Here is a 6,000-nt window from a genome sequence, read left to right on the forward strand (position 1 = left end):
ATAGATATGAGAAAGATAGATAGCTATGAGATAGATGATAGATAGAATAACATCTTTCTACAGCACTCCAAAAATCGTTAATCAGTGTTTATTCCATGAAAAAGTGTCTTAACAAGGCAACGTTTTAACTGGCTCAACACAGTCTTTTTCAGGCAGTGTGCAGTCTTAAGTGCACTGCATGAGAAAGTCTAGGTCGAGCCAGTTGAAACATTGCCTTGTTAAGACACTTTTTTTCATGGAATAAACACTGTTCACCATTCTCGGAGTGCTGCGTAAAGATTTCATTTTATCTACATCAACTTGTAAGCCTCTGACCAAGGCTTGAGACTCAGTGAAGGAGTTTAAACATGCATGGGATAAGCATAAGGCTATCCTCCATATAAAATAGGATTCAGTTTATTGGGCAGACTAGATGGGCAAATAGTTCTTATCTGCTGACACATTCTATGATTCTAAGATAGATAAAGGGCTTTTGGAAAGTATTCAGACCTTTTCACTGTTTTCACATGTTCTGCAAACAAGGAGAATTGCATGCTCCAAACTAACGACCGATAAGGTCCACCTGATGTTCCTTTACCTGTAATTGTGACTCTAGTCAAGCAATAAAGCAAGCTTTTAAGTTCGCACCAGGCGCTGGACAATCTTTCCTTGTTGGATTTTCACATGTTGTTATATTGCATCCTTGTTCTAAAAAAAAAAAAAAAAAATTCCCCTATCATTCTGCACTAAATACCCCAAAATGATAAAGTAAAAACAGATAAAAAATCTTTCTAAGGGATTTGGGGATTTTCTGCTATTGTTCTTTACAGATCCTCCCAAGCTCTGTCAGGTTAGATACAGATCATCAGCAGACAGCCATTTTAGGTCTCCTCAGAGATGTTTGAGTTCAAGTCAGGACTGATTGGCCACTCAAGGACATTCACAGAGTTATCCCTAAGCCATTCCTTTGGCTGTTTGCTTAGGGTCATTGTCCTGTTGGAAGGTGAACCTTCAGCCCAGTTTGAGATCAGGTTTTTATTAAGAAAATCTCTGTACTTTGCACCATTCAGGTGCAAAACCCTTTTCGTAAACCCTGTCCCAGCTAAAGAACAACACCCCTACAGCATGATGCTACCACCACCATGCTTCACTATAAGGATGGCATTGACCAGGTGATGAACAGTGCCTGGTTTTATCCAGACATCATGATCAAAATCAAGCCAAAAAGGTTAAATCTTAGTTTCATGAGCTCTACAGGCATATATTTTCTCCTCATGGCTTGGTATCTGCTCTGATATGAATTTTCAGCTGTAAAACCTTATTTAGACAGGGACATGTCTGTCCAATCAACATTTACCAAAGATGACTCGAATCAAGATGTAGAAACATGTCAAAGATGATCAGGAGAATTGGGAGGCCCCAGAGCAAAATGTTTAGTGTCATAAAGTATCTGAATACTTACGTCCATGCAAAATGTTCCTTTTTTTTCTTTTTAATAATTTTGCAAGAATTTCTAAAAATTCTGTTTTCCCTTTGTTATTATGGGGTAATAAAACATATAAGGGGCAATTTGAGATTTCTAACATTTTTATAAATCCCATCATTTACCAAAAATGAGTCCTTACCCCAGCTCTAAAGTCTCAACCACTAGAATCCTTCTCTGCAAACTGCTGTCCAATGTCTGTTGTCAGGGGAAATGTGTCTCTACGATAGTGCTTGAAAGTTTGTGGACCCTTCAGAATTTTCTATATTTCTGAAGGAATTGGACCTGAATCTATATCACATAGATAAAAAGAACCAGAAATAGACAAAGAGAACCAAATCAAAAACTAACTCAAAATTTGACTTGGTAAGTTATTAATTGAGGAAAACTATCCCATATCACATATCTGTGAGTGGCAAATGTATGTGGACCTTTTGGTTGCGTTCCCACCATGCCCCATGTGTTAACAATGGCAGTGCAATGTTGCTGGGAATATCGGCCACATTGTACGGCCATTGGTGAATGCATGGGGGCATTGTTTCAGTTGCAAACTTTCACTGGTTAAAAGTTAAAATCAGGTGTTTTCAATCAATGGGATGACAATCGGGCGTTACCTGTTTTATTTATAGATCAGGAATCTATTGAAGTCTGATATTGACAATGCATGGTTATGAAAGTACATCATGGTATGAACAAATTGCATTGTTAATGAGTTTTTGATGCTCACCAGTCTGGAAAAATAATATAAAACCATCTCTAAAGTGTTTGGGCTTAACCAATGCCCAATCAGAAAAATTGTCTTGAACAAATGAAGGAAATTAAAGACTATTATTACTCTCTCCAGGAGTGGTCATCCAACAAACATAACACCAAGAGTAAGGCGTATCATGGTCTGTGAGGTCACAAAGGAAGCCAAGGTAACCTCTAAGCAAATAAAGGCCTTCCTTCTTTAGCTATTGTCAATGTTCCCACCATCAGGAGGGTACTGAACAACAATGTCAGGATTACAAAAATAACATTGCTGCCCATCTGCAGTGTGCCAAAGATCACCTGGATTACTATTAAAACAAGGTTTGTAGACAGATAAGACCAAGATTAAGCATTCTGCTTGACAAGATAAGTATTATGCTTAAGCCCTTAAAAACTGAGCATTTTTCCATTTCTACACTTTCATTTTTTTCCTCCCTAAAGGGGTACTCCGGTGCTAAGACATCTTATCCCCTATCCAAAGGATAGGGGATAAGATGCCTGACCGCGGGAGTCTCGCCGCTGGGGACCCCCGTGATCTCCCACACTCCGGGTCTGATTACTAGCGATCACAGGGACGGAGCATAGTGACGTAGCGGCTTCACCCCGTGTGACGTCACGGATCCGCCCCCTCAATGCAAGCCTATGGAGAGGGCATGATGCCCCCTCCGTTGGCTTGCATTGAGGGGGCGGAGCATGACGTCACACAGGGCGGAGCCGTGACGTCACTATGCTCCGTCCCTGTGATCGAAAGTAATCAGATTTGGAGCGAGCACGCTCCGGGGGCTGATGATAACTGGGTGCGGCATGGGAGACTACGGGGGTCCCCAGCGGCGGGACCCCCGCGGTCAGGCATCTTATCCCCTATCCTTTGGATAGGGGATAAGATGTCTTAGCGCCGGAGTACCCCTTTAACATTTAAAAATCATAACCCTTTCAATTTTGCACCTAAAAATCCATATGATGGCTTATATTTTGCGCCTCCAATTCTTCTTTCTAATGACATTAGTCATTTTACCCAAAAAAATCTACAACGAAATGGGAAAGAAATCATAGTGCGACAAAATTTAAGAAGAAACGCCATTTTGTAAATTTTGGGGGCTTCCGTTTCTACGTAGTGCATTTTCCGGTAAAATAGACACCTTGGGGGAGATTTATCAAAGGATATAGACTGGTTTTTCCTGTCTAAATTTGTCGCACAGAAAGTCGCAGTCTAAATATGTGCAACTTTTCTGCGACTTTTGCTGTAGAGGATTTTTAGAACATGATGCATGCAAGTCTATTTTAGACGGAAATGCATTGGAAAATGCATTGGTGCTGAATTTATCAAGTGCGACTTTTGTGTGACAAGTCGCATCTGCCCAAAATACGCTGAAATGTCAGACCATGTTGGAGCAGGTCTAAATGCAGTTTAAGCTGTAGACCCTGAAGTCTGAGCACAGAATTTATCAAGGGCTGTGAGACCTTTGATAAATTAGGAGCACAATAGACAGGAGACTACCACATACGCTGGTCTATAAGCATACCCAGAATAGACTAGATTAGTAAATGTCCCCCCTTATCTTTATTCTGTAGGTCCACACGGTTAAAATTATACCCTACTTATATAGCTTTGATTTTGTTGTACTTCTGGAAAAAAATCATAACTACATGCAGGAAAATTTATACGTTTAAAATTGTCATCTTCTGACCCCTATAACTTTAAAATTTTTCGCTTATGGGGCAGTATGAGGGCTCATTTTTTTTGCAGGCATCCCGTGCAAACGCCCAGGGGGGGTCATCAGACCCCCCCATGTCAGTGATCGCGGCAAATCGCAAGTGAATTCACACTTGCGATTTGCGCAATTACGGGTCATTACGGGCCAATGTTGACCTGGTGATCCGGAATATAAGGGGGGTCGAAGTTGTCTAAGACACCTACGATCCCCCTGAAGGGATAGGAGTGAGGTGGCACCCCTCCTATCCCTGCTATTGATCGCCAGAAGCGACGACAAATAGCAGATTGGGAGCGGAAGGGTTAACTTTCGTTTTCCCTGTCCTGCCCATCCACAATAGGCGGGGCAGCACGGGGAAACGACGGGGACCAGCGCCGAAGATCCACTTACCCATCCGGGCGGGCGACGGAGGCAGCGGCGACAGAGATCGGCGGGCGGCGATGTCGTGCGGCTGGATTGTACGGAAGCCGGCGAGTTGCTTAGCAACATCTGGAGTGTACATTTTGAGACCACTATAAAGTGGTCTCTAATTGTAGCCCTCCAGATGTTGCAAAACTACAACTCCCAGCATGCCCAGACAGCTGTTTGGGCATGCTGGAATATGTAGTTTTGCATCAGCTGGAGGGCTACAGTTAGAGACCATTATACAGTGATCTCTAAACTGTATCCCTCCAGATCTTGCAAAACTACAACTCCTAGCATGCCCAAACAGCTGTTTGCTGTTTGGGCATGCTGGGATTTGTAATTTTGCAACAGCTGGAGGACCACAGTTTGGAGATCACTTTGCAGTGTTCTCTAAAACTGTAGACCTCCAGATGTTGCAAAACTGCAAATCCCAGCATGCCCAAACAGCTCTCGGTATGCTGGGAGTTGTAGTTGTGTACCTCCAGGTATTGCATAACTACACCTCCCAGCATGCCCTTCAGCGATCAGTACATGCTTGGAGTTGTAGTTTTGCAACAGCTGGAGGCACACTGGTTTGAAAATACTGAGTTAGGTAACAGAACCTAACTGAAGGTTTTCCAACCAGTGTGCCTCCAGCTGTTGCAAAAGTACAACTCCCAGCATGCACCGTCTGTCAGAAACAGCTGGGGGTTTGCCCCCCCCCCCCCCCATGTGAATGTACATGGTACATTCACACGGGCAGGTTTACAGTAAGTTTCCTGCTTCAAGTATGAGCAAATTTTTCACAACAGCACAAACTCCTAGCGGGAAACTCACCGTAACACGCCAGTGCAAATGTACCCTAAAAACACTACACCACACTACATTAACACATAATAAAGGGTAAAACAATACATATACACCCCCTTACACTGTCCCCCCCAATAAAAAATAAAAACGTATTGTATGGCAGTGTTTCCAAAATGGAGCCTCCAGCTGTTGCAAAACAACAACTCCCAGCATTTCCGGACAGCCATTGACTATCCAGGCATGCTGGGAAATTAGCAACAGCTGGAGGCACCCTGTTTGGGAATCACTGGTGTAGAATACCGCTATGCCCATCCCTATGCGATCCCGAATTTAGTTCTCAAATGCGCATGGAGCTCTCTCACTTCAGAGCCCTGTTGTATTTCAAGGAAACAGTTTAGGGCCACATATGGGGTATTTCCGTACTCGGGAGAAATTGCACTACAAAATTTGGGGGGCTTTTTCTCCTTTTACCCCTTATGAAAAGGAAAAGTTGAGGGCTACACCAGCTTGTTAGTGTTAAAAAATTTTAATGTTTACAATAACATGCTGGTGTTGCCCCATACTTTTTATTTTCACAAGCGTTAAAAGGAAAAAAAGACCCCCAAAATTTGTAACGCAATTTCTCCTGAGTACGGAAATACCCCATATGTGGGCGTAAAATGCTCTGCGGGTGCACAACAAGGCTCAGGAGTGAGAGTGCACTGTACATTTGAGGCCTAAATTGGTGATTTGCACAGGGGTGGCTGATTTTACAGCGGTTCTGACATAAAAGCAAAAAAAGAAAAACCCACATGTGACCCCATTTTGGAAACTACACCCCTCACGTAATGTAATAAGGGGTATAGTGAGCATTTACGCCCCACAGGTGTATGACAGATTTTT

This window comes from Hyla sarda, chromosome 2 (genome assembly GCF_029499605.1).
Source record: "Hyla sarda isolate aHylSar1 chromosome 2, aHylSar1.hap1, whole genome shotgun sequence".
NCBI lineage: Eukaryota > Metazoa > Chordata > Amphibia > Anura > Hylidae > Hyla > Hyla sarda.